Below are 18,361 nucleotides of genomic sequence, written 5' to 3'. Positions count from 1 at the left end.
AATTATAAGACTAATGAATCATAATAATTATTATGAATAATTGTATCTATAGAAAAAGAGATTAAAGGGATCTTGCAGTTAATAGTTCCTGAGTATATAAGTGAAGAATATTGGTAATTATTTCCTTTTATAGCTACAGCAGCAAGTTTTCTACAGTACATTCACTTTTCCCTATAGTTTTGGTTTCTCCTTGTCTTGTTTGGATGAAGAATCATCTTAATTTTAATTGTATGACAAGATAATGTACATGCTTTGATGCATGTTCTTTGCAATGCTTTCTTGGTTTACCTTTGCAAACCTTGAAAACAAATTCCTACTCCGCCATTACACATTATAGTATTTTATTTATTCCACTGCTTGCCGTTTATGTTGTATGAATATTTGTGTATGGTTAAACATATTTTTTCTTTCTTTCTTTCTTTCTTTCTTTCTTTCTTTCTTTCTTTCTTTCTTTCTTTCTTTTTTGGGGGGTTATCTCGAGACAGGGTTTCTCTTTAGCCTTGGAACCTGTCCAAGAACTAGCTCTTGTAGACTAGGCTGGCCTAGAACTCAAAGAGATCCACCTGCCTCTGCCTCCCGAGTGCTTGGATTAAAGGCGGGTGCCACCACCACCTGGCCATTCTTTCTATCCATGTATGAAATCTGGTTCTTCCATTGCCATCTGACTTATGGCGTCAAAGAGCCGCCCTCCCCAGTTTTATCAGATTTTGTCAAAGGACACGGTTTAATTGATCACAGCATTCCGAGAGTATGTCAGGAGTGATAGTAACTATATTCTCAGGCACAAAAATTTTACAGAGAACCGAAGAAAAGTTTTGACTTGGTGTTTATGATTTATGATACCCAAAACACACTCCAGCAGATCTTTACACATTCTAAGCTGATGATGTACTTCTGTGTTGGATACTATAGGTCACACTTAGTAAATCTGGGTGAAGCAAAACTAGAATATTCATGAAAGTCAACAACCATTTCCTTACCTCCTCTTAATTTGCAGTGCTGGCCCTGGTGACCCATACATTACATCCAGAATATTGTTCACCAGAAAGTCATTGACGGTACTGCTTTTATTCTTTAAATAAATAGTGAATATTATTTTACTCAGCAATTCACAATGCCCAGAAAGAATAGGGATGAAATGTTTTAAGTGTAGTTTTATAAAATGAAGTAGCACATAACACATAACTGAATATTGAAAGGTTCCAAAACAGTCTGAACGATGGTTTATTGCATATTCCAATAATATAAAAGAGTTAATAACGTGAGATGTAGCTCACAATCTTACTACTCTCATTTGATATCGGATAATGATTTTTGACAATGAAATACAATGAGATGGGGATTTCCTCAATGCATCAGTTGCACTTCATCTCATTATAATCTGTTTGCTCAAACTTAGAGAGGTTTACTGTGGGGAACAATTTATGTTTCAAGCCACACGCATATGTGATCTACATTGTTATCCTTATTTTACCAATATAAGAGAAAAATAGGCAATTCTGGAATAAGATTCCCATTCAGCATTCCACTTTCTTGGCACATGCTTCCCACTATAAATTGGCATGTCTTTGGATCATTGTTCTCATCCTGCTGTTCAATGAAGAGTTCCTTTCTTTTTTCTGGCACTTCCTGCCCTAGTACGACTAATAAAGTATGGAAAGATAGGAAAAGAATGCTTTACAAAATTTATTCCGGGATCAAATTGTTTTTCTCTAATTGGGTGTTCCCTTAAAAGTCAGCAAGTCATTAACTAGTAGGAAAGTGTGGCCACCAGAATGAGCAAAGTACAATTTTGGGAGCTGTGAACCCACAGATCCTGAATTTCCTGTAAACAACTTGTTCTCCCCTGATCTGAGTGCCTACAGCTGCTCTGAGCACGAGACCCTCAGGAGTTCCTGATGGCAGGAGAGTGGTTTCTGGTGCGTTTGGCTGGGGCGTGGCTATCTCTATATAAGCTGCCCGTGAACACAATAAAGGGGGCATTCTTGGGGCATTTTGGCATCAAGGATGACTGTGTTTCTGTCTGTGTGTTTCAGTCTCCACACAACCGTATGGTGGTGAATAGAGCACAGATGGGCGTGGTGCGCTGCAGTACAATAAGTGGAAAACATTAACACTCAACACTAAGCAGTATAGTCAATGTAATAATTTTCTTTAATATTAGTTTTGGAAAATATTTGTGAACCATATTTCATATATATGAAATATTTTAGAAATGTTGGCATGACCTAAAGGGCCTGTAATGGGAATTTTTTTTTTTTTTTAGATTTTTTTCAGACAGGGTTTCTCCGTAGCTTTTTTGGTTCCTGTCCTGGAACTAGCTCTTGTAGACCAGGCTGGTCTCGAACTCACAGAGATCCGCCTGCTTCTGCCTCCCGAGTGCTGAGATTAAAGGCGTGCGCCACCATCGCCTGGCTGTAATGGGATTTTTTTTTAATTTTTTTATTGATAAAAGGAGAATAAAGAAAAGAAAAAAAAAAACAAATTTCCACCTCCTCCCACCAGCCTCCCATTTCCCTCCCCCTCCTCCCACTCTTCTCCCTGATGCTCACCTTCCTAGATATGGATGGAGGGGGGAGGACCTAGGACTTACCACAGGGCAGGGAACCCTGACAGCTCTTTGGACTGGAAAGGGAGGGGGAGAGGAATGGGGGGAAGGGGAGAGGGGTGGGAATTTTTAACATTAGGATATGGCAAATATCTCATTAAACAATAGAGGGAAGCAGTACTTTCTTTAAAAGTTGTAAGTTGTTTATGAAACAACTAAATAAAAATTGAATCTAAGGAAATGTAACCTAGTATAAAATGATAAATATTGATCTAAAAATCCCAAGAAGATAATAGGGGGTGGGAGTGGAAAAACATGAAAAAACTTAAATTCAGTGAGAAAGAGGTGGACAGGACTACTATAAGACTTTACAGTGCAATGCACACAGTTCGTGTACAAGTGCCAATGTCCAACTTAGAACCGATCTCAATACTTTTTTTTTTTTTTTTTTTTTTTTTTGGTTTTTCGAGACAGGGTTTCTCTGTGGTTTTGGAGCCTGTCCTGGAACTAGCTCTTGTAGACCAAGCTGGTCTCGAACTCACAGAGATCCGCCTGCCTCTGCCTCCCGGAGTGCTGGGATTAAAGGCGTGCGCCACCACCGCCCGGCAAATACTTTTTAAAGATAACTTTCTCCCTTCATCTAAAATAATAAGCTACAGAGAATAAGCTATCTTCCTCAAATCTAATTTAATGTCAATTCTTGAAATTTCAGTAGCTCTTAAAAAAATCAAAACTAATAGGAAGAGAAGGAGAAGAAGAAATTAAAAAAAGAGTGATTTGAAGCTAACAAATAAGTAAGCAAGCAAATAAATAAACAAATAAATAAAATCCAAGGATCCACCCAACTTTTAATTTCATATACTCCATTTTAGAGGAAGCAGGATATTTAAGTGATTTGTTTACATGGAGTTTGGACCTTAGAAGAATTTTCAGATTTTTTTTCTCCTTTACTTTGAAATTTCCATTTACTTACAGGGTTTCATTGCTTGGCTTTGAAGCACGAAACTATAACTGAACAAAGTTGTAGAGAAACTCCTCCTTGATTCATCATGCACTTAGCTGGAACTTAGAGGGTAGGAAGAAGATTTTTGGTTGTGTTGTGTTGTATTGCAAAGTGGTTGATTGAGACTGTGACTGAGAAAAGTCACATCCCTTTACCTTGATATGTGTTTTAAACCCCAAACATATATCTACACACCAAAATACAGATTTCATACACTCTAATAATCTAATAATTAAATTACTTAATAGAGCTTATCTAACTTTAAAATCATTGCATTATATATAACCTTTAGTTATGTAGCTATTTTGTTATATATAATAATTGAATAATATAATCAGCAACATTTCAATGCCCAATTTAATTTTGTGAATCTTCAAAATTTTCTGGCTTTAAATAAATTTTCCCAAGTATCTATTGGTGCTTTCCAACAATATTATGGTAAATATAAAGGATTACCCTTTTTTATTTTAATGGGTGTTTTTAATAGAATTTTTAATAGCATTTCTCTTTCCTTTCATATGTTTATGTTCTCCATGATACATGATCAATTGTTTAATCAAATAATAAGTATTATTATAATTTCTATATCTGAGGAGATAAGATTGATCCTATGCTAATTAAAGTATTTTCAAGCATGAATACATGTGAATTTGAGATATGACTGTAAAAACTCACATTGCAGAAAAGATATTTTAGAAACTAAACAATTAATCATTGTTTTAGAAGAATAGTAATTACAGATTTTGTCATACATTAATGGAAATCTCTTCTTTCAAAATTACATAACGCAAGGGAAAATTTTTGAGGCAAATAACGATGTTTCCAGTTTAGAGGGTAAAAAAAAGGCAGAAGTCCCAATCATTGTTGGCCCCTACCACACTTTTTTTTTCTATAGTCACTTAACATCCTCATCAGAGTCTTGTCTGATGCCACTGACTAAAGCCACAAACCCTGAAGAATTTCACTTGGTGTCCATGCCACGTTTGTTTAGATTCATTCATTTAACACTGTTGCAGGTCTTGCTTTCTTGTTTCAATCCACAATAAAAGAAATATTCATGGTTTTCTTTGATAAACCAGAGCTATTCTTAGTTATATTTAGAATTACTATACTGGAATCAAGGAAGATTTTCCACTCACTTCAAAGCCAATTGACATCCAGTTGACACTGTAAAACATCTTCTAAATTTGCTCTACAAAGCCCCAAAATATGATTTTCTATCTATATGTTAAGAAAGATTATGGAAATGTTGAGATGAAGACTAGAAGATATGTTGGTGCACATAGCTCATTCCTAAACCCTCAAACAGATCTAAATAAACCTCTGTGGAGATTCCTACAGTGTTTAAAGTGGCATGGTCTCCTTATACAAGAAGGCAAATTATCCTTGATTTCTACCTACTTGAACATTTTTTTTCTTCCAAGATACAGATTTTTTTCTTCACACACATCCTACTGCCCTTTCATTTGCTTTATAAACAAGATGCCTTTATTTATAGACAAAAACTAGAAGTTAACAGGAATATAACTTAGCAACTGGCCATCAACCAGGCAGGTTATTCCAATAGGCAACAGTTTTCTTGGGAAATTGAATTCGGATGAAAGTTATTTACGAGGAGCTGCCAAGCATATTAGTGAATGACTCAATGTACGAGATTGAGGCAGGAGAATCACAGTTAGTTTGACGTCAGCTGGGGCTACAGTATGAAATCCCGTCTCAGACAGAAAAACAATTGTATCATTTTAAGCTGCGGCCCTGCCAACTCTTTCACGTATTTCTTGTCTTCGTTGTACCAGGATCACAAATGATTATGCTTGCATGCTCAGTGTGCAATTGTGGAAACAGTTTTCATAATGGAGAGATAATCTCTGAGCAGTTTGGGAACTCACTTCAGCTGAATTTAACTTATTCACATATTTCTGTGGGTTTTGTGACAACTGACTGTGTCTTCACTAACAAGATTATTCTAAACATAATTTGGACAATGATGCAAAACAGGACTCTGGAGAAGGGAACAATCTCTGCCTCGTGTCACAAATTATTTGGTCTTTGGCTATCTTTTTATGTGCCTGGTTAGCAGTGTCTGTAGATAGTTATAAATCCATTGCATAGTTTCATGCCTGTGGTTTGGGTTAATATTGCACAAAACGTTAGGAATTGAAGGTCATCAAAACAAGTTTAGATTATCTGCAGCACTGTAACTGTGACTCTTTGCTACATCCATTAATTTCCTCTAAGAAATCCAAGTGTGTTCTGTGAATCTTCTCAAACCATGGGAAGGGTGTGCTCAAGTCCTATGTTAGTGGGTTTATCAAATTGCTTCAACTGTATATAATTTATTGCCTTGAAGTAACTTAAATGAGAACATACATATGTGATCTGAATATTTCAAAACAAAGAAAACACCAAAGTTGCTGAGAAAATATCCTGTTAGGATAATGGATCATCTATTTTATTTTCTGCAAATATATGTTCTGCCAATGTTCTTATAGAGACAATTGAACTCCTATAAAATTTGTTGCTTATATGTTCATATAGCAAATGATAGCCAATATTTTTTTCTGAGAGAATACTATAATTCTTACCATTTCCCCAGAAAACAAAGGTTTATATTCAAATTTAGGGACTACAAAATAAAAAGAACCAATGAATAGCCACTACTTCCCATTTATATCCATCCTTTGTCATTTAAAGAAGTGATTTGAATGGGTATTTTAATTATTCTTCACTTTAATTAAGTTTTGTAAATAGATGATTTCTGATAAGGTGGCTAAAAGGTAGAGGCTTTTGTATCTGCTTGTAGATGTGATTTCATGACAGACAGGAATGTTTACTGTACATTAAGTGTGTAACCAGTCTGATCAGGTGACTGACGCTGGCTTATGATTAGGTGTATATATGTAAAACGTGTAAGAACGTCTGATTCTTTGTGTGCTTTTAAGTGTGCAACATTGTATAAGTCAAAGCATTCCTGTATCAGAATTAAAGTTATGGAAGTGTGTAACAAGAAATGGTTATCTTGCCAAAATAAAGGTTGTAAAAAATTAAAAGTTGCCTCAAAACAATAAGACTCCACTTCTAAGAATCTGAAGCCCTCTTAAGGATTTATTGCGTTTTAGATTCCTAATATCAGGGTGCCATCTTGTGGTCAAAGGCCACAATCACAAGCATGAGCTTCCCATACCTTTCTTTTCCTTGCTATTTCAAATTGCAAGTTTAATTTTGGGTTATCACTTTGATTTTTTAGTATTTCAGTAACAAATATGATTTTTGGAATTTACATTCCTAAAACGTAGAAAGCACTTAAGTAAGTAATAAAACTATTTGACAAAATATAAATGGTTATTCTTTTCTATTTAATATTCTTGAGTAAACTGTCTAAAGAGTAAGTGTAAAATGGAAAGCTCACACATTCATACATATACAAATATTGTTACCATACAACATTTATTAGCCTATACGGCAAACACTGTCAAATAAAGGTAGTCATGCAAACAAAGTTTTTATGAACTATATTCTTCAAATCTGTAAAACTCTCTAAAACTCAATTATTAGTTTGATTTGAAAATCTATCTTTCAAGTAGAGGAAAGTTGCAAAACAGAGTTCTTCTACTCTATAGTGTACTCTGTTACATCTCCAAGCAAGGAGAACGAGCTTGTGTGTAAATATTAACTCCTAGAACCAAATAAAAAAAAAAAGTGATGTCTTGTAGACTGGCTAGATTGACAGGTCACTGCTTAGAGCTCTCTTGTTTTGTGTGTAAGGATTTCTTCCTTCTTCCAATCTCATTTTTTATTTTTAGGTGTTTTTTTTTTTCTGTCAAATCTTGAGCACAACTTGACCTCGTTATTTGATAATCAGCCTCCTCTCATTAAGTCTTTACGACTATTAGGTTAAGTAAAAGCTTCAAAAATTACCTTGTTTGCAGAAAAGTTGCTGTTTTCTAGACTTTTGATCCAAATAAGAAAACATATACTTTGCAATTTAAATGTAAGTGTTGAAACTAGTATCCTGATCGCAGAAAATGTGTGTTGTGTTAAAATTATAGAGAATTTTATGTATTACAGCATTTCTTAAAGTAAGAAAACCCATGTCATCCAGAGGAGTTCACTGGATGCTTTGTGTTCCATCCATCACAGGTGCTGGTAACTGAACTCAGGTTTTCTACAGGATCAATACATGGTCTTACCAACTGAATTATTTCTCCAGTCATGAATATTTATTTTAAGTTGCCATAAATAATCTCCTTTGAAAAGTAATAGCTAAATCATAAGTATAACACTTCTATAAATTCTACTTAATATGACTACAATTTGCTGACTCCAGAGACACTTGCAAGAATATAAGCATTACAAGATCAGGCTTGGAGCTCAGGACAGACAATGATTCAAGCAAGTAAGCAGTAAGTGTTGAAGACTCTAGAATTAGAAGACCACCTATAAATTTTAAAGCTCTAAAAGGAAAGGCTTCCCCCAATGGAGGTGTTACAGCTCTGAAAGGAAAGGTATTCTGAAAGGTTGAATCAATAAGGTTTTTTGATGTTGTTTGTTTGCTTGTTTTGCTTTTTTGTTTGTTTGTTTGTTTGTTTTGAGACACGGTTTGTCTGTGAAACAGTCCTCGCTATGCTGAAACTAACTCTCGTAGACCAGGTTGGCCTCGAACTCACACAGATTCTCCTGCCTCTGCCTCCCAAGAGCTGGGGTTAAAGGCGTGCACCACCACAGCCCAGCTGGAATCAGTGAGTTTTATTGGAGTTACATACAGGAATACGGGTGAGAAGTTACTTAAGCAAAATGGATGCACATGGGGCTGCATCGCTGAAACCCACACCAACGTGGGAATCTGGATCTTTCTTCACAGCCTGCAGACAGTTCAACAGGTTGGAGAGTGCCCAATACAAATGCCTCTGGCCTTTCCCTCTTTCAGGCAGCTTGGCTGGTTTCTGCGTCTCCCAGACAGCTGGTGTGATATCAGCATCTCCTCTGCAACTTTTCTCTTCTGAAAGTCTTCTTTACAGCTCACCTTCCCATGAGCCTTCTGGGCAACTCTGTGAGGGGTGGGTTTCATCTCCTGAAGATGGCCACAAATTCAATCAGATATGAGTTGGCTACTTAAACAAGCCTGTGTCACCATTTCACTAATACATCGTTGATCATTTTGAAGTCAAGTTTCGTACAGAGTGATTGTGTATGGATCTACTTGAATCCTTCTGCATCTAGCCACCCAGATTGACAAACATCACTTGTTGAAGATGTTGTCTTTTCCAGCGTGTGTTTCTGGCATTTAAAATAAGAAATGAAGTGTCCACAGGTGTGTGGACCTATGTCTGAATCTTTAATTCAGTTTCATTAATCAACATGTCTGTTTTTGTATCAATATCTTGCTGTTTTTATGATGATAGTTCTGTAGTACAAACAACTTGAAATTAGGGATAGTAATCCTATCAAGAGTTCTTTGGGGGGCTGGAGAGATGGCTCAGTGGTTAAGAGCATTGCCTGCTCTTCCAAAGGTCATGAGTTCAATTCCCGGCAACCACATGGTGGCTCACAACCATCTGTAACGGGTCTGCTGCCCTCTTCTGGTCTGCAAACACAGACAGAATATTGTATACATAATAAATAAATATTTAAAAAAAAAAGAAAGAAAAAAAATGTGGTCCCAGGTGGTGGTGGCGCACGCCTTTAATCCCAGCACTCGGGAGGCAGAAGCAGGCGGATCTCTGTGAGTTCGAGGCCAGCCTGGTTTACAAGAGCTAGTTCCAAGACAGGAACCAAAAGCTACAGAGAAACCCTGTCTCGAAAAATCAAAAAAAAAAAAAAAAAAAAGAGTTCTTCGGTACTGAGAATTGCTTTAGTTATCCTGGGCTTTTGTGTTTTCGTGTGAATCTGTAAGTTTTCTAGTCCAGTTCTGTGAATAATTGTGTTAGAATTTTGGTGGAGTTTGCATTGAGTTTTTATGTTGTTCTGGTAGGAAAGCCATTTTTACTATGCTATAATATTATGCCATTCTACTGTATACATGGGAGAACTTTTCATCTTCTGAAATCTTTAGTTACTTTCTTCAGTACCTTAGTTTTTACTATACAAGTAGTTCACTTGTTTTGTTATATCCATACATATCCAATATATTTATTGGGATATATATATCACATATATGTATGATTCCTTACATCTCAAGTCTTAATTATATAGATTTCTATCAAAACTAAAGTTGTTTTCAAAAATTTTGATGAAAAACTTAGTTTAATAATTTTTCACATATTTAAGTGTAAGTCCATTACTGATGTGAAAATGCATCAGAAATATACATACAAATTAAAATATCTCTCCCATCTATTCAATCCTTGCCTGAATAATGTAATAAATCTGGTAACGCTGTATACAGGTGTGAACTAGAGTGTTACTCCTTGCGGAATCACACAAGATAGTGGAAGTGCACGTTTTAATTAATGCCACAACTTGCTGGAAACTCGTCACTTCTGACTTAGGATTATATTAGTAGAGGTATTAATAACGGGGTTTGAGAGATGGCTTAGAGGTTAAGAAGACACTGTCCTCTTGCAGAGGACCTGCATTCAGCTGTCGGCATCTACAAGATGGCTCAAAGTTGTAAATTCAGTTGCAGGGTATCTGACTTTTTCTGACCCCCATGTGCTCCAGCGTGCATGTGGTACATATACAAATACTCAGGCACACACGCATGCATATACAATTCACTAAATATATGTATTGTCGCATAAAAATTCCTAATAACAAAACAAAGCAAACCTTTTTAAAAAGTAGGACATTGGGCTGCAGAGATGGCTCAGCTGTTAAGAGCACTGTCTGCTATTCCAGAGGTCCTGAGTTCATTTCCCAGCAACCACATGGTGGCTCACAACCATTTGTAATGAGTTCGGGTGCCCTCTTCTGGACTGAAGGCATATATTGTATACTAAATAAACAAATATTTTTTTTAAAAAAGTAGGACATTAACTTTAATTATTGGTAGGCTAACAAGAAGACAAAACTTAAACAAACTTCTTTCCCTGACCACAACAGAGTCACCCTAGACACTATATTTTTCTTTTATAATTATTACTGCTATTTTTAGTACTCATTGGCAAAAATCCAATGAACAGACAGTTATCAAAGGGAATTTTAGGGTGTGATTTTGATACAGGAAAAGAACGATATGCTAATACATATCTGAGTATGAATACCATACATTACCTCTGTGCAGCACTCCGCAAATCTTAGTGAGAATGTAGTATTCAATTTTACATGAGATTAAAGGACTCATCACTTTATATTTCCATGAAAATGTGGATAATTGAATATGAAATACATTTTTATTTGAATGATTGCCACTGTTTCCATTTTACCCTCTTAAAACCTCCTTTGTAATTTTAAACAAAAGAAAAATTCATTACAAGAGGAAATGACATGTAAATTATACACTCATATTCCATTATTTTTGCATCAAGTAGAGAGTATATTCAAATGTTCTTCTCTTTTCCTACAAAGAAAACTTATTAAATTTACTTTCATTATCATCATGTTAAATAACTAAGCCTTTTATTATAGTAATAAGATTTTTAGTATTTTTCTATTAAGTGATGATTTCCATAAAACACAGTCATTAATTTAAAAACTGAAACTCATCAAGCTATAATTACTAAAATTAATTAGTGTAATCTAATTGTGAGTAAATAAAGTTCAGAATTCTATTTTATAATTTCAACATACACAATTAGAGAATTTAACTTAGTAACTAACCAAATAAATAGCCATCTAAATTAACTGTTTGGAGATAAGGTATTAAATTTGGAAAATCAAATTGAGTAGAAAAAAGCAAAGAGTTGTAAGGGGAAACATATGATATGTGCAAACTAAGTTGAGAATTAAAGAGAGGCATATGAACATTGTCCAGTCAAAGTCCTCCAAAAGAAGTAGAGAATTCAAACCTTTGTCCTTATCTCCTCCCGGAGCTTCAACTGGCACATAAAACTCTTACCTATGAGGCATACTGATAGCCCACATTTTAGATTTCATTAAGCCATTCTTTGATTTAAACTCATTCACTGAGTGATTTTTATTGGTATGCTACAAACTGAGTAGCAATTTACAGCAGGAAACACATAAGATATGAGACTGGCCCATTTTCCTTGCTCTCCTCTGAAACCTCACAAGCTGCAACTTTGATATCCACATTTCTTTCAGAAATCTTATCTTCCAAGCTCCCACAAGAACAACCCATCAAGCTCTGAGAACGCAATTACATTTCCAGCCCCAAATTCCAAACATTTCTATAACTCTCCAATAAAAGAGTTTGAAGATATAGAAAGATACATGCTACGGGTCTACCTGGACAGACTGGTTATTATTAACGCTTACAGAACTCACGGCTCAGTGAGGCTGTTATTGCTTTTGTCCCTCTAGGAAGACACACATGTTCTAGTACAGCGAAAGCAACAGTAAAGAACAAATAGCGAAAGTGCAGGGTCAGAAATTGAGGTTCAGCCTGAAGATCCAAAAAGTAAAACAGCCAGCCACTGGCTCTTTCCCAGGCCTCAGTCTGGAAATGACGATCTTGCCTCCAGGAACCTCGGAATAAAATGAGACTGTGTCTGATAGCGGTCTCTATCTTGTTTTATATTCCTCTCTAGGAATTAAAGGCATGCGCTGCTGGGATTAAAGATGTGTGTTATTATGGCTACTGAGGTTAAAGGTGTTCGTTACCGTTAGCTGGTCTGTAAACCTGACACATGGGACGGTTTTACTCTCAGATATTCAGGCAATCTTTATTTATTAAAACACAACTAAATGCTACATTTCCTCTTTTTGCCTAAAAAATAAAAAAGAAGACTATAATTAATATAAGAAAACTATATTCAAAATGTACAATGACTATATACAATATATCCAGAAAACCAACTTTAAGAAATTGGCTAGGTGATGGTGGTTTGCCCTTGGGAAGCAGAGGCAGTCAGATCTCTGTGAATTCAGTCTGGTCTACGGAACTAGTTACAGTACAGCCAAGGAAACACAAAGAAACACTGTCTGAAAACAAACAATAGATAAGAGAAGATAAACATTGTTTCAAGTTAGAGGCGTTGGTCCAGACTTACAGTCCTCTTACTTTTGCAGATAGTTAGAACTGTACTGCAGCGGAGATCATTCATCCCAAGTCCAAGTGGAATAGAGAAGACACCAGAATTCCATACTTCCTTCCCAGACCATACCGGCAATGACCTAGTTTTCCTGGTATTCCCTATCTCTAATACCTATTACTACCTCCCAAACGTTTGTTTTAAGGACAAACGTTTAACACATGAATTTATGGGGGATGTTTCAGATTCAAACTAACACTGACTATTTAGTAAAATACAAGAGAACAGTTCCAGTAAACTAAATCTAAAACCAAGACCCTACTTTTAACAAATACTCTCCCCATAAATCTTTGTTCCATGTTCTCCAATATTAGCTCATCTGCATATTTGGTTGTTGCATGAGTGTATACCCGGTCATAATCATCTAGCTTGCCTCTTAGGTTGATTAGGAACTTCTGGTTTCAGTTTATAAGTTACAGTCCACTCTCATCAAGAAAAGGTCTGACAAGAGCTCAAGTCGGAAACCTGGAAACAGGAACCAAAAAAGAGATCATGGAGGAATGCTGTTAGCTGGCGTGCTCTCCAGGTCTTGCCCGGTTACCTTCCTAAACAGGCCAGGCATAGCAGCCTAGGAATGACACCACCCACAGTGAGCTGGACACGCCTCCATCAATTACTGGTTAAGAAAATGCCTCACAAACAGGGCCAGAGGCCAATCTGGTTGAGAGATAATTCAGCCAAGGTGAGCTCCTCCAAGGTACCAAAGTGTCAAGGTTACATCCGAAGCTAGCTCTGACATTTCCTGAAGCTTTTCCTTAAACATTCTAAACATTAAATATAAAGTAGATTTTATTTGTGTGGATTTTCTTCACATGACCAAGAAGATTTCAACACTCAGTTTAGCAGCACACACATCCACACACCCACGCATGCACACACACACACACACACACACACACACACCATACACACACAACTTAATGGGAAAATCTATTTTAAATATTATCTGCTATTATAACAGATTAGCCTCATTAATTTAATTGGAAAATTGCATTCAACTGCTACAGAACTAGATTTTCAATAAAAACGATTATAATTCTTATTAAACTCCCTCTCAAAAATTAAAATATTTATCCAGATTTTAAAAGAAGAATACTCTTCTTCAGAGTTGCCATTGAAGTTTCTGGATGTCTTTTTTTATCGGGTGGGGGGATGTTTGATTCTCTTTATCTTGATTCAATTTGCTCTTAAAATTAAGCAAAGATGAAAAAAAAGCTTATAACTGTGTCTACTTAAGTGATCGCTGATAATGAGAGTTGTTGTCACTATGGCCTAAAGAAAGCTATTTTCCTGACGTTACTAATGAATTTCTGCTTTACAGGCATATACACAAACTTGTGCGAGTTAAAGTTACATAGCGACCTTGGATAAGTGGTTCGTGTATACACTATACCACCTGTGTATCGATGTAATGTTTCTGCATTATCATAGAAATGTGTTCTGTGGTTTACAACTTAAAACTTGTACGACAAACAACAAAACAGATAGATATTGTACAAAGTTATATAGGTCTAATTGTGTTAAGAGCTGAACATGTAAGAATTATTTTCTAACATTGTTAATGTTTCTGTAGTGCTAATTTTAATATTTGGAAGGATAACAGACACAGGCAGCTTTTAGTTTTCACTAACTGTATGGTTATTTTAAACAACAATTTATTTAAAAAATAAACCAGAAATAAATATTTTATATAATCTCTTATATACTCTATTTTAAAATGTGAATAAAATATATTATATCATGGAGAAGTTAAATAGCAATATTTTTAAGTCAGAAACTCATCAGTTTAAATTTTACATTTAAAAAAAATAAAGCCAGAAATAAATGTTTTTATTTGGAAAACAGCAGTTTCTCATTGCATCTATGTATTAAGACTACCACCTAGTGGCCAAAAATATTTCTGCAGCCTTTCATTTTCTTCAATGTAGATTATTTAAATCTGCCTGTTCATAGCTAATTTTGTTCCCCATGAAAATCCCCTGACTTTCCTTATTGTTCTAGAGTTTCAAATTTCTAAAGTAAAATAAAGTATCCTAAACACATGAAAGAAAATTATCTGGAAAATTCAGAATACTCAGAACTGCAGAAAACTATGTATGAAATGGTTTGTGTTTGTTGCCAATTTCATAGAATCTAGAATCATCTTACAGGCAAATCTCTTGGCAAGTGTGTGAGGCCTTTTGTAGACCAACTTAACAGGAATGTGAAAACATACATGGAATATGGATGGCACCCGTTCATGCTCATGGGATCCTTGTGTTCCAAAAGAAAAAGCAAGACGGAAATCATTCCTTGCCCTCCCAGCTTTCTGGACAGAGATGTAACATGACCAGTGGCTTCCTGCTCCTGCTGCCGTGTCTTCCCCCCCATGATAGGCTGAACCAAAATTAAACTCTTCCCTAAGTTACATGTTCCAGGAATTCTGGCACAACTATGAAACAGTAGTTAATGTCATGTGCAAAGAATATACATTTCAATTTGTGTTTGAGAGGTGCAAGGGAATTTTAATGGGAGAGAAACAAAACACAAGAGAATAAGAATTTAACAAAATTATACTAAAAATATAAGTGATCACAATGCATTGTTCTATACTTTTAATATCACTGATAATAATCAACATTCAGACATATTAAATGATAGTTTAGGTTGTGAACTAAGGGGTGGAGTCACCACAAGCAACTCAGTGTTAGAGCACTGATTGGCGTGTTCAAGAATTTTTAATTTTGGAAGATGTAAACAATGAAGGCAAATTGTTAACCTCTTAATTATTGATCTCTAAACAACCAAAACAAAATCATGGCTCTCTATACTGGCTAGTTTTTATTGTCAACTTGATACATTCTCCAGAGCCCTTGAGACCTGTAGGGAAGACTGTCTAGATGAATTTGACTGTAGGAGATCTGTTGGACACCGGGATAGGTGTTGTCATGACTTTTCTCGATGATAGACTGTGACCTGGAAGTAGAAGCTAATTAAAGCCTTTCATGCCAACTGACGATTTTGTCATGGTGTTTAACACAGAACAGAAAAGCCAACTAGGACTGGATCTATGTCAGTCCCGTAGCTATTGTGATAATCAGAACAATAAAATTGGAGAATTTCCACATTCTGTCACAAGCTTTCTTTCATTATGTAAATAATTCAAGGTTATCCGGGAGCAGCCTGGATTTTCTAAGTAGAACTGAAGCAATCATAGCTGTCTTCATAAAATAAAAGAAGTGGTAATTAATCTCAGAGGCTACGTAACGGGGTGGGATTTGCAGACAGAGGCAGGTGTATCTTCGATTGAACACCAGGAAATACTAGTTGCTGATATAGTCAAGTAACATAGGAAGGCAAAGAGGCTGGATTCAGATGACAGCAAAGACAGAAATAATGTGATAGATAATAAGTTACCCAAACGAGGAAATGCTAGCAAATAGGAAGCCCTGCACTGCTTTCTTACCACCCCCCTCGCTTGGATCTCCTTTGATCTGACTGATGTGTAAAGTTGTCACTAACTCATGGACAGGGAATTTTCCTCTCAGGAACTCCTTCCTGGAACTGTCCTTACTCATCTACCCAGATGTGTGTCTCTTTGTTGTTGTCAAATCTAAACAAGATTAACCAACACAGTTGCTAATACTGATTTTGGTGATATGGCAATTGTGTCTGAATCATATAAGTCATTCTAATCAATTATAATTTACATTTAACATATATTATATACATTATATATATATATACATATAAATCATATTTGTACCATTGTTTTTGTACTGCTACAGAACTCTAATACAAAAGAATAAATAAAGTTATTTACGAGATGGATTTTTTTGAGGTTCATAGTGTCTTAAATCAACAAGTTTGTGATACTATACTGGGTACAGTATTGATCGAAGACATACACAAATCCTTTGTTGGAAACCATGAGTTCAAGACGTACAGAGCAACAATTATTTTCCATCATTTTCTGTAAGCAATAATGATATTTTATGTTTATAATACATTTTGCCTAACCTTACTTCATTTAAAAATCTAGTTCCTATCAGGGTGATTAGAAGAAATATTGACAGAATTTCCGTTAAATTCTATGTTAGTGGCACTCAGTTTAGTTGATCATTGGTTCAGTTTAGTTTCTTAAAAATCTTGAACAATAATTCTTCGAAATAAATTCCTAAAATATTGTCTAAAGAACAACTAACTGAACCAGAAAGTGGTGGCACATGCCTTTAATTCCAGCACTCAGGAGGCAGAGGCAGGAGTGAGTTCGAGGCCAGTCTGATCTACAAGAGCTGGTTCCAGAACAGTTAGGACTGTTACACACAAACCCTGTCTTGAAACAAAACAAAACAAAGCAAAAATATCAAAAAGAACAACTAACTGGGTCGTAACCCCATGTATATGACAGGAGTACCAATTTTTTAAAAAATATTTTATTTTTATTTCATATGTGTAGGTATTTTGCCTAAAAGGATATCTGTGCACCATGCGTATGTCTGGTGCCTGTGGAGGCCAGAAGCAGGCACGGAAATCTGTGGTTCAATTTCTAGTACTCACACAGTGGCTCAGAACCCATTTCCCATTTGATTAGTATATTTAGCTTTTAGCCATTTATTTCCCGTGTGTTATTATGCTCTTTAGAACTTCAGACATTCTGGACATTAAGTCCTTAGATGTACAGCCTGTGGTTTTTTGATTGTCTCCATTCCTGTGTAGCAGCTTTAGATGAATGTAATACCATTTTTCTGCATTTCAGTTTTATTTCTATGCTTCACAGTATTGTTCAAAATACCTGCTGCGTGCCATAGACCCCCGCCTCTTCAAGAGTTTTCATTGCTTCAGATCTTACCATTCATCTTTAATCCATGTCATTCACTATGTGGTTTTCTATATCAAAGTACTGGCACTTTGCTTCTCTTTAGTTTTTGATTAATGCATATTTTATTTATAAAAAGACCATTAGTTATCGGATGTTATGAAATATGGTTTGCACATCACAAACCACGGCGGCCAATTGCCACTGACCTCTTTGCTCTCCATACCAGCAATTCCTCCAGTTGCCTTTTCCTCAAACACGCTCCAAATTCTAATAATGTACTTTCCAGAGACAGGAGGGCACTTTTGTGTTTCTTACCAGTTGTTACCACTAGGTGGCAGCATAAGACAAAAAATAGAACTTTCCAAAGCTTCAACATATTGGTAGAAACAGTTTTCTGAATTTTACTCTACTTCCCTTAAATTTAACCTTTAATCCAAGAATGGAATACTGTGCAGGTGAAAAGTCTCCAATCCTCGCATTCTTGAGGATGGCCGCAAGTTCAAGGAATGGCAGTGCTAGAATTTTAGGTCCTAGCCAGTTTTGGATATAGAGGTCTTATTAAAACAGAACAGAACAAAACAAAACCTCCAGAAAACAAGACTGTTGGGAGCAGTGAGACCGCAGATCCTGAATTTCTTGTAAGCAACTTGTTTTCCCCTGATCTGAGTGCCTACAGCTGCTCTGAGCACGAGACCTTCAGGAGTTCCTGATGGCAGGAGAGTGGTTTCTGGTGGGTTTGGCTGGGGCGTGGCTATCTCTATGTAATCTGCCCCTGAACACAATAAAGGAGCATTCTTGGGGAATTCAAGGATGACCCGTGTCGCTGTGTGTGTGTGTGTGTGTGTGTGTGTGTGTGT

Source organism: Microtus pennsylvanicus, chromosome 20 (genome assembly GCF_037038515.1).
Source record: "Microtus pennsylvanicus isolate mMicPen1 chromosome 20, mMicPen1.hap1, whole genome shotgun sequence".
Lineage (NCBI taxonomy): Eukaryota > Metazoa > Chordata > Mammalia > Rodentia > Cricetidae > Microtus > Microtus pennsylvanicus.
Note: the sequence above shows the minus strand (reverse complement) of the source record.